General features: G+C 47.2%; 1 pseudogene across 1 annotated transcript; it reads left to right on the top strand.

Moving 5' to 3' along the window:
• Positions 1–73: 73 nt before the first annotated feature.
• LOC307115736 (olfactory receptor 1A1-like) lies at positions 74–16,542 on the top strand (annotated as a pseudogene). Its single transcript has 2 exons — positions 74–131; positions 15,620–16,542. The product of its transcript is annotated as an olfactory receptor 1A1-like (transcript).
• The last annotated feature ends 1,027 nt before the right edge of the window (positions 16,543–17,569 follow it).

Below are 17,569 nucleotides of genomic sequence, written 5' to 3'. Positions count from 1 at the left end.
GTCACACTAGGCTGCACAGGCTCGTAGTGCCCACAGGACTGCCGATGTGACGTCCTCCTGGACTAATCTCCCTATGGCTGCATCTTCCCGTATTGTGAAGAGGAAGGTGAACCTCTGTTCCAGCAGAAAAGGTGAGTCCGTTTTGGGTCAGAGCCAGGAGGGGAGTATGGGGACTGTGATTTCAAGGTGCTGGCAGAACCCTGGATCCCTCTCATGGTGGGATTTCTGCAAGAGGTTAGAGGTCTGAGGGTTTCTCCTAGAAATAAGGACACGAGTCAGAGAGCTGTGCATGTGAATATGGGTGGTGTGGGCAAGTAGTGGGAGCTCAGTGAGAGAGTCAGCCCCTCAGAAAATTCATACCCTTCCGCTCCTAATCCCAGCCCTGCTTGCACCCATATCCTGGGACCTTGCTCACCAATCTGGTATAACCTCCTTAGTGGCAGCTTGGCAGGTGTACCCCACCCTGTGGGAGTTGAATTTTAGTGGGAGGCAAAGAACCACACAGGACAGCTAGTGAATTAGGCAGCATGTAGAAGCAGGAGCCAAAGTATGAGGTGATAGGAAGGCCCTGGGGTTCGTTTGTTCGCTCATTGGTCAGTATTCCTGAAACTCGTACTCTGTGCCAATGGGTGACATGAACAGGGTGGACACCAGCCCTCTCAGTCCTAATGGGAGGGATCAGGGACACTGAAAGAGCATATCAGGTTCCCTTGAAGAAGGGGACAGGTGGTTCCCTCATTGATCCAGAGCTGTCAGTTAGGAGTGCTTTCTGCCAGCCCCTCCTGAGTGACCAGGCGCGTCTCTGCCCGGACTTCCAGGTTGAAGGTGGACAAGCAGTAGGTCTGGCTTCTGGATGGGCAGGAGCAGGAGGCAAAGGACCTCTGGGAGGGCCATGTGGAAGGAACGTGCACACCTCAGACTCTGCTGCCCACCTCTCTCTCTCCCCAGGGCCATCTCCTGCATCCTGGGCATCTGGCTGGACCAGTACCTCCAGAATTTCTCAGTCTGATGATGCTGTTGGCCTCCGTAGACCCAACTTTCCAGTCCCTGACCTGCCGAACCAGGCCCAGTGGCTCTATTCAAGGCGGAGCACCTGAGCCCACTGAGGCCGAGAAAGGAGGAGGCGGCGGCCTCCGGGGGTGGTGTGGGTGAGTGTGCCTTTGGAAGGCACACAAAAGGCAGTGAGGGTGGTAACATGTCCTGTTCTTGGATCTGCAGAACCAGCTCCTGAGGAACATCAGGGAAACCCTCCAGAGGCAACGCCACCCTAGTGACCTTTCCAGAGCCAGAGCCGGATCCAGGCCCAGCTTTCACTGAACTTCAAGAGGCAGAAGAACCACCTGCAGCATCTCACCCAACTCCTGCGAGGCCAGATCCTGGGCCACAGCACGTGTCAGCTGCCATGGCAGAGAGAGCACCCCCCACCCCCATTTAGATGTAGTGTTAAATGTTTTTTGTTGATGTTACATATCTTTATAATTTTATTGTATTTTTTATGATATTTATTAACATAGAATGTATTGTAGAAAACATTTAATGAAATACTCACAAATATAACCTTAATTTAGATTCTATAAAATTTAACCCTATTAACCCTCAGAGCTTGGAGCAAGTCTGTTTTTCTGGACCCTGACCCATTCAGGGAGAACTGTCCTCACCTTCTCCACCTGCCCTTCCTGTAGCCAGGACTCTGCTTCCCAGGGAGCTGGCTCCCCCTGTGCCCAGACTCAGAGCTGGGTGGCCAGAGGCCAGGGAATGTCCTCCCATTGGGGCATCCTGAGCCCAACATGGAGGCCAGTAGGCTCAGCCCTGGGCCTCCAGGTTGACCCCAACACCACTCTCTCAGGCTTCCAAATAAACTTGACCCTCACAGGGCTGAGAATGTATAGTGCAGGCTGCTCAGGAACAGTAACTTGATGAACTGATCAAATACTTGGTGCCCAGCTTCCTGGGTAGCGTCCCCACATTCGTCCCCACTCACCCTTCTGTTTTAATACAAAACATTTGCTACTACCCAACGTGGGTGGGACCAACCATGTACCATGTGAGCCCTGCCCCTCCACAGCACAGTGGTCACTCAGCCACCTGCTTGCTGTTAGTCTTCAAGTCACTGAATCTCTCTGAGTGTTTGGTTCTCTAACCATGGGGAGAACCTAGGCCCAGCCTCATAGGGTTATTGTAGGGACTCGGAAAGAGGGCTTCCTCCTGGGAAAAGGCCCTCTGGGTGCCTGGACACTGCAGAGGTATGCTGGAGGGGCTGTGGTTGTTCTAATTGGCCATTTTGTCTTCTTCTTAACAAAATTTCTGCCTTATTTGTGATTCTCCTCAGGCCTTAGGTTAAGCTATTTTCTTTTGTGATAAAGAGAGTGGAGATTCCATTAGGGGTCCCTGTCCTGGGTGAAGCCAGATTAGAAATCCCAGGGGTGAGCAGGGGGACCCCAGGCTCACCCAGCTATCTGAGATGGGGCTCATTTGGGCTCATTCATTCAGCAAATGCCCTGGCCCCAGGACTGCACTCCAGCGCTTCCTTCTAGTCAGGAGTGATTCAGTCACACCAGGCTGAACAGGCAGGTAGCGTCCACAGGACAGTCATGTGACTTCTTCCTCAAAGTATCGCCGCATCTTCTCATATTTTGAAGTAGAATGTGGATCTCTGGACCAGCAGAAAAAGTGATTGGGCTTTGGATCAGAGACTTAAGGGGAGTATGGGGACTGTGACTTGGAGAAGGTGGCAACACCTTGAATCCCACATATGTTGGGATTTCTGTAAGATGGCAGAGGTTTGAAGGCTTCTGCTAGAAAAAAGGGAGGGAGTCAAAGAGAGCTGTGCATGCGGATTTGGGAAGTGTTGGGGAGTGGGGAGGGGTGCGGCTGGACCACACAGAGAAGAGCTCCCAGAGGCTGGGGTTAGGCAGGAGCACAGAGCTGCTCAGGTGAGTGCCCTTGGCCTGCAGACTGGAGGACTTCCTGGGGGTGGGGGCTTGAACTGAGACTTCAGTGATGGAGATGGGAGGTTCCCTTCCTTGGAAGGCACACAAAAGGCACTCATGGTTTAACATGTTCTCTTCTTGGATCTACAGAAGCAGCTTCAGAGCAAGATCAAGAAACACCTAAAGAGGATACGCCAACTGTGGTGCCCTCTCCAGAGCCAGAGCAGGCTCAAGGCACAGGTGTAACTGAACTTCCAGATGTGGAACCACCTGCAGCTTGTGAGCAACTCACCTCAGCTCCTGGGAGGCCTGCGGTCCCAGGCATTATGCCACAGTGTGTGTCAGCTGCCATGGCAGATGGGGCTCCCACAACCCCTTTATATACAGTTTGAAAATATTTGTGTTTATTTTGTATACGGTTACAATGTTACTGTATTTTTCTCATACTATTTAGTAACCTACAGTCTATTTTAAAGAAATGTAATGAAATACTCTTCAATATAAATTTAATTTAGATTCTATAAAATTTAACTCTATCAATCTTCATTGCCTTGAGCAAGTCTTTCTTCTGGGCCTCCATGGTATTACTATGAGTCATCGGTTGGGAATAAATAGTGTCTCAGGAGCCATCTGCTCTATGAATAGGACGTTCTTGAGGTCCAGGACAATGGGACTTTGGGTGAAACTGACCGAAGAGTGTCAGGGCAGGGACCCTTTATGTTAGGGCTGCCTTTGGGAACCCACATTTCCTTTGACTTCATCTCCCACCAGCACATAAATGAAGCATGGTCTTTAGCACCCCCTGTCTTCCACATTGCAGAATGCTGTAGAGTTTAACCTGCAGCAAAAAGTTCCTGAACACTGACTGCCACCTGCACCTGGAGAGAAACTCCACCCTGCTCCACGCACACTGAACAGCATTCTGAGCATCTCCTCTGTTGGCCCATAGCACTGAAGAGGGGCAGGGAATGTCCTAGGGCCCAAGGTCCACACTCATCTCCTCCACATGCACCGCTTCCAAATCTCCTTTGGGGTCAGAGCTTCTCTCCACCATCAGCCCCTGAGCTCTGGTTCAGCTGGGCTTTTTCCTGATGCTCTTCTGTCTCACCAGAGCCCAGTGGCCATTCTTTCTCACTCCTCACAGCTGAACAAGGTTGTGGATGCTTCCTGGCTTCTCCGTTTTCACCAGTCCTCTTTGTGCTCCAAGCCACCCTGGAGAGAAGGCACTAACACCCTTCTAGGCACCTTGCCCTGGAAGAAGCTGCAATGTCTCAGGACTAATGGGAATAAGCTTTGGACCAGGCACAGTCCATGCCCTCAAGATAAACACCTCTCTGGGCTGACACGGGTATTAAGGAAATTCTAGTGGGATATGAGGAGTCCTACGGTTGACCTGGTTCCAAAATCATTGAGAACACGAGTCTCTCTGGGGATCACAAACAAGCCTCTTTAGGATGGGTTTCCAAAAGCAAACCAGAAGATGAGTAAGTATCTGACTACTCACTTTATCCTGATTTTTCCTGTGCCATGGGAAATGAGGAAATAATTATGAGATTAAACAAAGGCTGGATTAAAGAGGCCATGGGTCATTTTACATTTAGGATTGCTGGTAACAGTAGATGGGAGGGACCAGAATTTGAAGAAATACATTTTAACAAAAAAATGGTTTTAGAGTAAGTCCTGTGTGCTGGAACTGCTAAGTACTAGGGACCAGTGGTGCTAACGTCTTTTCCATCACCATTCTCGTTGGAATACAGATATATGAGGACAATTATGTCATGCGGTTCCCAAAGCACAAATGGGCTTAGAGTGACAGGAAGAGGACATTTCTTTATGGAGAAGTATTGTGTGTCTACTTCCAAAGAGAGTACCTAAAGAGAACTTGCCATTTCTAGTCTGTGGAGATATAGGATTTTTAGCAGGCAAGCCAGGCATTGAGAGACATTTCAGGCAGAGGGAAGAATTAGAAAAACGGAATTGAGTCAGGAAACAATAAGGGATGTGGTGGTTGGGGTTGCAAGTACTGGGATCATCAGGTGCTTGGTTCCCAGGACAGGAACAGGGATGGCTGAGCAGAGAACAAGTCAGACATCAACTCTGGGAGCCCTGGCATGATGGTTCCTAGCCCTGGCATGATGGTCCTGGTGCAGGAGGAGAGACGGGAAGCAGATGTTCCTGAGTTTGAGAGCAGGTGGAATGAGAAGGGAAAGGGAAGGGGCAATAGTAAGGGGAGAGTGAGGTGTAGGCGGGGAGAAGTCAGACATGCCCTAAATGATGACAAGCTGCAGAGTACGGTGAGGTCAGGATGTCCCTGAAGTGGAGGGAGGTGATGGTCTCAGCACTGAGGTGCTAATGAAACAGTGAGGTAGGAGGTGGAGGCGGCAACCTCATGGACAAGTACTGAGTTTCCTGCAGGTTGGACAGAAGAAGATTTTGGAGAATGTTGCCAAATTTGTCCCTAAAGAATGTGGCCTGATTGAGGCGTTAGTAGGAGACTGGCAGGAGGTAGGAGTGACCCACCGGGATGAAGGGGTCTCAAGGAGCGGGGCTCCTTAAGCAACAGAAGCATGTCGGGAAGTGGCCCTGTGCATACACGTGAGTGCTGACTGGCCTGCTGGCACCACGGAGACACCCCCACCTGTGGGGAGAGCCAGCGCTGCTCAGGTAGCCCCTGTGTCCTGTTTGTTTCTGAAATCCTCAGCTCTGTGCAGCCTTTATGACCTTGAAAAGTCCAACGGTAATGACATGACCCTTCCGATGACAGATAAAGGGACCGGTCATTTAGGATGCTCAGCATGAGCTCTCCACTCTTCCTCAGTGCCCTCTCCTCCCTGCTTCCTTTTAGTCCTGTCTGCTCAGTGGGAACCCCGAGGTTGTCTGGAATCCAGGCCTAGCTTTACTCCTCACACTTGGAGCACCATCACCAAGTGGTTTCCCCAGGGCCCCAGCTCCTGGCTTTTAACAAACCATTGTGAGGATCAGCTCAGCTAACAGGGTGACTCTTTCACCTCCAGAGGGACAGCCACACAGTCTTAAATGCACACTTAGAGGACACAGCTCAGGAGCCTAGGACACAGGAGTAGGGTTCCAGGTCTCTCAGCACAGCTGAGTGTCTCATTCCCAGTGCCCACGTGTCCCCAATGACCTCCACGGAGGCCCTGCTTCACTTATGCCCTCTCCCCTCTGTCCTCAGCGTCATGCTGGGGAAGAATCTGGCAGGCACGAGGCGCCATGTTGATACCTGGGCTCCTGCTCACTCACTGCAGTCCCCGGATTCTCAGATGCAGACCTGCTCACCCCTGGGACCTGGCATGTTGGCTGTACTAGGGAGCAGGGGCAGCTGTGGACAAAAGGCCCTGCTGAGAGAGAGGGTCACTTACGCTGGAGGCCAGAGAGAGGGTACCTGCTGGCACCTTCCTGGGTAAATGCCCCTGCAAATCCCACAATGAGACTCGCCCAGAAGTGGCAGTTTTGACGGCATATGTAGGCAAAGAAAAGCAGCAAAGAGGCCATATCTGGGAGAGGAGACACTTTATTGATCCTGGGCATCTCTGGAGGCCTCGGGGTGACCTGAGCTGACTGGTTTTCCAAAAGGGTGCCGCTCCGTGTCTCTGATTGTGGCCATCCATGGCTGTGCCCCCACCAAGGACAGACACTCAGAACACTGAACATGTCTTCACTCTTGTCCCTTTCCTCAAATATGGGACTGATCATTTTCTCAGAACAGCCCCACATCTAGGCTTAAGGTGACAGGGTGATGGGTCCAGTTCCTCTGGGCCATGAAAGTGGCGATCAGGGCAGTTGACAGTGAGCAGAATTTTAGGTTCCAATAGGGAGGAATAGGGGCCAAGTCAGAACAGCCTCATTTCTCTGTGAACAGAGCAGGCGCTGAGCTGAGGGTGGGTGGGCGAGACGATGGTAACTGTCACAGAGTTCAGGTTATGGGACAGTTGTTGAGCCTGGAGGTGAAGCCCCTTCAATCACACAGGTTTTTCTTCCCATAAGTACTAAGATGCCTGCTGTGCCCCTGCAAGACCTTGGGGGTTGCACCGGTGAAAAAACTGACCTGCAGGTTCCTATCTCAGAAGACACACTTGTAGGGGGTATAGACCTCGCACAGTCACACACCTCTAACCAGAGATGTGCAAGCAGCCAGCCTGGTGCTGCTGAGATCTCCTGCCGGTCACTGTCCTCAGGTCTCCCAGGATTCAGAGTCTGTTCCATGATTTTATGAGTGGACCACTTGCTGCCCAAAGATCCCTATCACCAAGATGGGGGTACAGGATTGACAGCTGTCTCTAATACATCACATGTAAGGTCAAAGACACTTTACAGAGAAAGATCTTTATACATGGCTGCAGGGAGAGAGGTAGGGATAGAGGTGCACACACGGTGGGACACATGATTGTACATGTCTGTGTCACAAGTGACAGCTGCCAGGTAGTGGATCATCTTATTTTTGTTACTTAGAGGGAATTTATATTAGCTTCCAAATTAAATCTAAGAAAAGAAATCGAATGGATATTCCTTAGAGAAATCCTTGAAGTTCATGAAGCTCCTTCTGAAGAAGGCGAACTTGTCAAAGTTGAAAGTGGGTAAAGGTCATTGTCATGAGCTGCAAGTGCACTGCCCTCCAGTGGACGAGTGAGACATGGCACACGTGTTGTGGGGCTCATGGTTCTGTCAGCAATAGAAGCAGACACCAACTGAGCCTTTGTCTGGGCTTGCCTTTAGACCAAAATAAAATCGATTAGAGTCAATATTTTGGAGTGCCTTCTAGTAGAAGTCATTGTCCTGTCATTTCACACTAGGAAGACACAGGCTTTGTCCCAGGTCTGGCATTTCAGGGAGTCTGCACTGCCTACTGAGTCAGGCCCTGGGTTCCAAGAGAGAAAAGGCAGACAAGGTCCCAGCCCTTGGACTCCAGGACGGGGCAGGGAAGTTTGGGGATAATAGGCCTACATCACAGTGCCATATGTCTGGTTGAAAAAATTAGTACAACAACCAAAGCATGTTGATGGAAGCCTTCTGATTAAACAACATACAGTTTAGAAGATTAGAATATTACTCTCAACCTATTTGTAACCCATTGTGCAGGCAGGAGAGAGATGGGCCCTGACAGGCACAATGACTTATCCAGGATCCAGAAGAGGTAAGAATGAGGGCTTGAGTCTGAGCCCAGGTCTGTCTCCTCAAATCTGGGACCTTGGCTGCAACCAGAAGTTCTAAGGTGCTGGGGAGAGGAGTGTACTGGTGCCACTGTGTACAGATCAGGTGTTTCATGGGGAAGAATGTCTGCAGACAGTGCCCACAGGGCTATTTGCATAGCTGTCATGAGATGAGGGGACTCAGGCAAGACAATCCCAGGTACTGAGGTCACTTTCCAATAGAACTTGGACACCCCATAACCAGGCACCCACCTCTAGCCCCACAGGCAGCTCACTTGCCAAGAGGCATTTGCCATTGAAAGATGTTCTCTTGCTGTGTTCCCAGTGATTGGTGCTCTTGCTTCCGGAGACCGCGCAGTGAGAGGTTTTCCAGATGGTGCAGACATTGGTTCAAGCCTTGTCCCCGATGTTGCTGGCCATTTTCTAGAATATGGCCTCAGGTAACACAAGGTGGCCGGGGTCAAACCAGTCCCAGCTAGGCCACCTCTGTGAGCCATCCCTGTGCAGCCCACATACCCCCGGGACAGAAAGACATTGCTGGGTCTTAGATAACCTAGCAGTCCTGTCATGGTCACACCACAGGACAGGGCAGGCAGATGGAAATCAGCTTCCAGTGGGGTCCCTTATCTGTGCCAATGGGAAATCCTAGTCCTCAGGGTGTCACGCCTTTTCCTCTCCAGGGGAAGTCTGGACGGATCATACTGTGCACACTGTGTGTGTGTGTGTGTGTGTGTGTGTGTGTGTGTGTGTGTGTTTCTTTTACCCATGATGCTAAGGGGAAGTATTTGGCCTCTGTGTCGCTGAAAACCTATCCTCAGCACTGTCACACTCAGAACATAAATACTTTCCAGGAAAAAAAGATTTCGTTGGCTCAGCACAACCTGGGAACTTTGGTTAATTCCAGTGAACTCAGGGCTCTCATTCTGTCTCTATCATTCATGCTGATGCTTCACCTGACTCCTCTCCCTGTAGGCCTATGGTCCTTTCAACTCTCAACTCAGTCTTTCAGCAGAAATCACCTCTTCCATGATGACACTGCAGAACATGAAGATCCTGTGCTCAGAAACTTCTCTTCTCTGTTTCCCTGTGTGTTTAGTTCTCATATTGATTATACCAACCACTTCTTATCTGGTGCAGCTTTTTCTTACATATATTAATTCTCTTTTTAATCAACTTATGATCATCCTTGCACCAGATTGTCATTCAAATGTTGACTTACTCATCAGTCATCTTATATTGTCAAAATATCTAAGTTTGTATTAAACAAACGGTTGCATATTTCTATTATCAAAAAAGTGTAGTTCAATTTACATCAACTGTCCTAATTTTTAGTATGCAAGGAATCCAGTCCATACTAAAAATTCCCCACAGTATAACCACAAACTTATTTTCTAGGCTGATTTTCCACTTGTGCGTGTTTTCTCCATTATTCCTTGTTAAGTTTTGTTTTTACTTCACATTTTTCATTTGTTTATTGGCTGTACCCTTTTCTTCTCCTGACTTGTCTGTTCTAACCTTTTGCCCATTATTTCCTACTGTATTTTTTGTCACCTTCTTTTAAAAAATGTATTTTATTAATTTTTCACAGAGAGAAAGGGAGAGGGATACAGAGTTAGAAACATTGATGAGAAACAATCAGCTGCCTCCTGCACACTCTCCACTGGGTATGTGCTCGCAACCAAGGTACATGTCCTTGACCAGAATCAAACCTGGGACACTTGAGTCCGCAAGCTAACGCTCTATCCACTGAGCCAAACCGGTTAGGGCTTTGGTCCCCTTCTTATCAGTGTGTGAGACTCATATGTGTTCTGAATACTAGTGCTTCGTTGATTATATGTATAGCAGACACCTCTTTCCAGGCCAAGACTAATCTTTCCTCTTTCTTTATATTGTCTTTTTTATATAAACTAGAGGCCCAGTGCACGAAATTCGTGCACTGGGGGGCAGCGGGGAGTGTGTCCCTCAGCCTGGCCTGCACCCTCTCCAATCTGGGACCCCTCATGGGATAACCAGCAGTTGGACATCCCTCTCACAATTCAGAACTGCTGGCTTCTAACCGCTCACCTGCCTGCCTGATTGCCCCAACTGCTTCTGCCTATCAGCCTGATTGTCCCTAACTGCTCCCCTGCTGGCTTGATTTCCCCTAACTACCTCTGTCTCGGCCCACACCTGGTACCCAGGATTCCCTCCTCCAGCTGACCACAGGCACCCAGGATCCGGGCTTCCCTCCCTCTGGTCAACCATAGGTGCCCAGGCTGGCTGCAGCCTTAGGGGATGGTGGACAGGGGGCTTCGCCTGTGTTGCAGCTGCAAGTGCTGGTATCCAGGACTGCAGGGTGGGCGGCTTCTCTGTCTCCCAGGCCACAGCCAGCCACAGGTGCTGGTGCCCGGGACTGCAGGGTGGGCGGCTTCTCCATCTACCAGGCTGTAGACAGCTGCAGGTGCTGGCACCTGGACCGCAGGGTGGGCGGCTTCTCTGTCTCCCAGGCCACAGCCAGCCGTAGTTACTGGTGCCCAGGACAGCAGGGTGGGTGGCTTCTCTGTCTCCCAGGCCACAGCCAGCCGCAGGTACTGGTGCCCAGGACTGCAGGGTGGGCGGCTTCTCTGTCTCCCAGGCCACAGCCAGCCGCAGGTGCTCGTGCCCAGGACCGCAGGGTGGGCGGCTTCTCCATCTCCCGGGCTGCAGCCAGACTCAGGTACTGGGGCCCGGTTTCTCCATCTCCCCCAGGACGTGGGGCGGGTGGACATGGGGTGGGCAGCTTCTACAGCTGGCTGTAGCCTGGGATCATAGAGCAAGCGGCTTCTTCGTCTCCCAGATCGCATCCACCCTCAGGTACTGGCACCCGGTTTCTTGTCTCCCCCAGGACGTGGGGAGGGCGGCTTCTCCAGCTGGCTGCGGCTTGGGATCACGGGACAGGTGGCTTCTTCATCTCCCAGGTCGCAGCCAGCCTCAGGCTCTGAGGCCCGGTTTCTCAGTCTTCCCCAGGAGGTGGGGCAGGCGGACCTGAGGTTTCTGCTGCTGGCTGCAGCTTGGGATCACAGGGCAGGCGGCTTCTTCAACTCCCAGGCTTCAGCCAGCCTCAGGCACTGGCACCTGGTTTCTTGTCTCCCCCAGGACGTGGGGTGAACCGCTTCTCCAGCTGGCTGAGGCCTGAGATCACGGGGCAGGCAGCTTCTTGGTCTCCGTGGCTGCAGCCAGCCTCAGATGCTGGGCCCGGTTTCTCCGTCTCCCCAGGACATGGGGCGGGCGTATCTGAGGCTTCTGAGGCTGGCTGCAGCCTGGGATCATGGGACTGGCAGCTTCTTCGTCTCCCGGCCGCACCCAGCCTCAGGCGCAGGGCCCGGTTTCTCAGTCTTCCCAGGACGTGGGACAGGTGGATGTGAGGCAGGCGGACCTAAGGCTTCTGAGGCTGACTGAGGCCTGGGATCATGGGGCAGGTGGCTTCTTGGTCTCCGTGGCTGCAGCCAGCCTCAGGCGCTGGGGCCCAGTTTCTCTGTCTCCCCAGGACGTTGGGCAGGCGGACCTGAGGCTTCTGAGGCTGGCTGCAGCCTGGCATCATGGGGCAGGCGGCTTCTTGGTCTCTGTGGCTGCAGCCAGCCTCAGGAGCACTGGCGCCTGACTTCTCCAACTCCCAGAGACCTGGAGGGGCTGGGGGCGGGGCTGCCGCCATGTTTTCAGTTTAATTGCATACTCACTCAGATTGGATGGTGGGCGTGGCTGGGGCGTGGCTGGTGGGCGTGGTTTGTGAGTGTAGCAGAGTGATGATTTGCATATTACTCTATTATTAGATAGATGTTTTCAATTTCATTTAAAGTAGTCAATGTGTAAGAATTTTTTCTTACATTTTGTGTGTTTTGTGCTGGTTTAAGAAATTACATTTCTTGTATCATAAACATATTGTCCTCTAAAATTATTTCAGTGTAATTGAGATATAATTGACATATAACACTGTATAAGTGTAAGCGAAACAATGTCTTGATTTGATATGCTTACCTGTTCCCCTACATTTTTTGAAGGTTTGCTTTTCGCAATTGATCTTTTAAGGGTTATTTTTCATATATAGGTATCCTATTTTTCCAGCACTCTTTACTTCATGGTCAGTCCCTCCATTCCTTGCCCATTTCTAAACCAAGCCATGTCATATGCCCTCTGCTAATAAATGCTTGATCTGGGTCTGACTCTATCATCTGTTAATAGGTCTAATTTTCATTCCTGACATCAGCACTATTCCACTGTTTGAATTTCCATAGCAAATCATCTTGAATCCTAATGGGACCATTACTCCCTCCTTATTCTAACGTGTCTTAGCTCTTTATGGCTCCTCATTCTTCTGCATGCGAAAATTTATGTTTAAAAGAAACCGGTAATATTTCGATTGAGATTGCATCCAATTCATAGATTAATTGCAAGAGAACTGACAATTTTACCTCATTGAGTCTTGCCATGAACATTGCTTATCTCTTCATTTTTAAGGTATTCTTTTATTTATATTTTTGTCCTTAAGTAAAATTTTGTAATTTTTGAAACCAGTTGGACCTCTTTTGTTAGAATGATTTCTAAATTCCTTAGTATTTTCTATTGCTGTTGTGAGGATTCTTTATAAAAATTGTATTTTCCAATTTATTATTATTTAAGTATATGAACAGTGTTGATTGTTTCTAATATTGGTCTCTATGAAACAAACTTGCTGATATTTCTAGAGATTCCCTTGGGAATTCTCTTTTTTCCCCCCATTCAATTCTTCTACCCTACTCCCTACCAAGCTCCCCCCTACACACAAACATCTGTCAGCCTGCTCTCTATCTATGAGTCTGTTATTATTTTGCTTGTTAGTTTATTTTGTTCATTAGATTCCACATATGAGTGAAATCATATGATACTTGTCTTTCTTGGGAATTATTGACTTATATAGAGATTATCTTGGGTTTTCTTTGTGGACAATCATATTTTCTGTGAATTTTGTTCTTTTGTACTTTGCTTTCTAATTCTAACATAGCCAAAAAAAAAAAAAAATCTAGTGTTACTTTACAAATAGGGCAGGACTTGCATGTTTTACACAGAGAACTCAAATTAGCTCACTACTTCATGTAGATCTGTGGGCACATATCCTGTACCAAAGAGAAATTACAAGCCAGACCCCTGCCTTTAGGGCCTTGCTAATAGTTGGGAACCTCAAGGGGCCATAACAGAATCTGTTCTGGCTTGCTGAGCATTCCTTTTGTTTCTCATACCTACATATTCACATTTCTTTCTTTCAGATTTGGTTATATGTATATTTCATTATTTTTAAAATTTATTTATAATTTCTATGTACTTTACTTGGAATGGGCTCTGTCCACATCAGCTTACTTTGCCATATTGCCAAGAATCACAGCCCTAAAATCTTATACTTCCACACCAAAGGAATTACAATGCTCTCTGAGCCCTTTAGCTTTATTGAACCCTCTCAACCTTAAGATATTATGATTCTGTACAAAGATAAGAAAAGGAATTCCAGGAAATAATTCCAAATTCTTTTAGGTTCGGAGATAGACAATCTGGAAATTTTAGGTTCATTATATTTGGGGAAAATATACTTAGATCTATATCCCCTGTGCCTAGCACATAACTCACACATGTTGAGAATAATGTTTTAATTAATTGTTGAGTAGAGTTCTTTTTGGAAAAAATAGTGAATTATTCAGGATACCCTGGGGAGAGGATATTAAATAGTACAATATAAGATAACAAATGCTAAAGTTAATAAATAGATCTCAAACTGTATAATTGTTTAAACAGAATGAAAGGGTATGTCCCTCCTTGCAACAGTCCCAGTGGGTATCTTTGGTGGTGGGTGGCTCTGGTATGTGGAGAACTAGAGACACAAGCTCATTTCACCATGTGACTCCACCATCCCATTCATCCCCTTGGCCATTTTATCTAGCATGCACAAGGGGAAAACAAGTATGGAGGAAGCCCAGAAATGGAACACATGGATGAACTGGCAGTTGAAAACTCAGTCATATGGCCACACCTCAGTGGAAGGGAGCTAGGGAAATCTAGTCTACTTGTGCATCCCAGAAGAAGAGAACAACATGGGTTTGGATAAGTAGCTAGGAGGCTCTGCCATAGTTAGTATGCCTCAGAGTACAAGTGGATCAAAGAGGAGGGGATCTATAGCCAATAAGCTAAGGAAACATTACAGTATTTCAGGTAGAAAATGATGATTATCTAAGCTAAAGCTCTGAGACAGTGGCTAGAAAAGTTAAATTATGTGACAATGCTTTTAAATAATCAATAAGATTAGATGTAAAAGTGAAGGATAAACTGGGTGTGTGTGCTTGTGAGCATCCCACATGTGGGGAACCAAAGAAATAAACCCTGAATTAACTCTAGAAATATTAAGTGCAAACTTGTTGGTTCATAAAATGAACAATGTTTCACAATGAACTCTCTGCGGGTGATTAAAACACACACACACACACACACACACACACACACACACACACACACACACACACAATATGGTTCCATGCCTGAACAACAGCCTGCAAACTACAGGTTGGATGTGCAAAGTAGAGAGTTTAGGCAGACATGATGGCAGAATGACTGAATGTAAAAATATGGGAGAGAGACATCAAAGAAACAAATACAGATCTGAGAGTTTACTGTGCTGTCCATGAAGTGACTGTAGAATTGGATGAGTCACCACAAGAAATAAAAAAGAAAAGAAAAGAAAAGAGAAGACCAAAGAGAAAAGCTTTGCAATGATCTATATTAGAGAGTTTTACAAAAAGGAGGTGGTAAAAGTCTTATTTGAAAATGGGAATATTGGGGAGGAAATTCACTAGGCTTGTTTTTCCTAGATCATAACTCTGTGGTCCTTGTGATTTATAATCTGTCAGTGTCAGTGCAAATACCTTTTACTCGTTGGGCCTGGGATCACTACGACGTTGGTCACTGGAATAATTCCTAATTTCCAGACTGGTCCTTGTACTAACACACCTTTTGCACTGGTGTATTTAGCCAAAGACTCCAAAATGCTGTCATTTCCATATCATATTTAATAAAATTTCCATGTGATTCTGGCTTCTCCATTAAGTTGGAAGGTCCCTGAGAGCATAGATTATGTCTTACAGGTTGAATAAATATATTAAAAGATTGCATTTTCACAGATTTTTTTTAGTTTTTCCGTAAACCTAACAAAGTATTTAGTTCATGCAATATGAGAATCAAGTACTTGTTAATTGATTAAGTACTATATGGTTGGGTAGTGGCACTGAGATGGGGGAGGTTGGGCAATTCTGATTCAAAAGTTGCTCACTTCTTGGAGATGAGTGTCCAGGCCTGTCAATTAGTCCCAATGAGCAACAAGGATATTTTCCCAAAATGCTGGCTTTCTATGAATTTAGTAAACTCAGTTGCAGAGGTGACTTATCAATGAGACAAAACTGGTGGATACGGAAGATCATTATACAAAGTAACTTCACTAATAATTCTGGATTTCTCTCCCCAATCTTAATAAAAGAATAATGAGGTAAGATAATCAATCCTCTAGCCTGGATTTTATCCTCCTGGGAGTTAGCATCAGCAGGAACAGGAAGATTTCTTCTTCATCTTCTTCCTGCTCATTTACCCCATCACACTGATCGGAAACCTGCTCATCATTTTGGCCATTTGCTCTGACATTCGCCTTCACCACCCCATGTATTTTTTCCTTGCTAACCTCTCCTTTGTTGACATCTCCTTCTCTTCTGTAACCATCCCGAAGATGCTAGCCAACCATCTCTTGAGCACCGAAACCATCTCCATTGGAGGATGCCTGGCACAGATGTATTTCATGATTGCTTTGGCTAACACAGATAGCTATATCCTGGCTGCAATGGCATATGATCGTGCTGTGGCCATCAGCTGGCCACTTCATTACACAATGATTATGAGCCCACACACTTGTGTCCTGCTAGTTGTTGGTTTTTGGGTGGTTGGAAACACTAATACCACCCCCTGCCACCCCCATAATCTGCTCACAGCTCGCCTGTCCTTCTGTGGCAACCAGGAAGTGGCCAACTTCTCCTAACTTACTAAAGCTGACTTGCTCTGACATCCACTTTAATGTGAAGATGATGTACCTCGGGGTTGGTGTTTTCTCGGTGCCATTGCTATGTATCATCATCTCCTATGTTCGTGTCTTTTCCACAGTCTTACTAGTACTTGTTCCACCCACCAAGGGTGTGCGCAAAGCCTTCTCCAACTGTGGTTCCCACCTCACAGTTGTTTCTTTGTATTATGGGATAGTCATGGGCAAGTATTTCCACCCTCTGACTAGCTACAGTCTAAAGGATGCTGTAGTAACTGTGATGTACATGGCAGTGACTCCAATGTTAAACCCTTTCATCTACAGTCTGAGAAATCGGGACATGAAGGCTGCCCTGGGGAATTTCATCAGCAAGAGAATCTCCGTGTAACCAATGTTACATGAGGTCCTATTGGAGACTGTAGTCACCAATTAAAATGCACTTGGCAACCCATCCCCAATGTCCTCACTCTTCAAGAAGCCACCGTTGCTCTTTCCAGCTGAAAATTATTCTTCTCCAATATTTGTAACAATTTATGATTCATTTCATTGACATTGTCACTTTGAACACACTGTTGTCCTTTGGCACAGTTGCAGCACAGGAATATGGGTTCAGGTCCAGCTACTGTCTTGTCTCTCAGAGTAAAGTGGAAAAGGCATGAAGCTCAGCTTCCACATCCACATTTAGTAACATCTGCCTACCACTCTCACAGGATGCGAGTATAGTGATCATTCTTTATTTGAAGGATATAAACCATTAATCAAATGGCCAATTTTTATTGCGCTATTATGTTTAACCATCTCCGCTCGGCTTACCACCTTCTGAGAGCGGGTCTTAACACATCACTCTACCTTTCATAATCTTGGTCATAGAAACTATATCCAGTAATTCTAGGTGGAAAGTGGGATGAACAAATGAAAAATATCAGCCTCTGAAATGTAATGTGCCAATGACCAGGCATAATCATCCTAGATTACTCACCCATCCAGGAAATCTTTAAATACACTGACCTGGGGAAGCATTCTTGTTCTTGCTGTATTGTGAAGCAAACTAGGCTGTTTCTAAAGAGCAGACGACGCTCCCTCAAATGGCACTCATCAATAGTTATTGCATTCTAAACTAATAAATATTCTAATTCAATTCATATAATAAAGTGTTGATTTAATTACTTATAAAATTAAAGAAAGCTACACTAAAAAAAATCGGGGTGCCAAATAAGTGAAGGAAAAAGAGAAGTATTGAGGATTAGGTGGCCTTGCTTCTCCAGAATGGCCCAGCAAAGATGAGTTTTTATTCTGGATGGCCAGCCCTGGTTATGCAGGTGATAGTCCCCAAACAGAGGTAGTTAACCCAGCAGGTCACTAAGTAACCACTAATGAATTCCACTACCTATGATTTGATTCTGTTCACGAGAAAA

This window comes from Cnephaeus nilssonii, assembly GCF_951640355.1.
Source record: "Cnephaeus nilssonii genome assembly, chromosome: 19".
Classification (NCBI taxonomy): Eukaryota; Metazoa; Chordata; class Mammalia; order Chiroptera; family Vespertilionidae; genus Cnephaeus; species Cnephaeus nilssonii.
The sequence above is the reverse complement of the archived record's forward strand: the minus strand, read 5'-3'. Positions and strand labels throughout refer to the sequence as shown.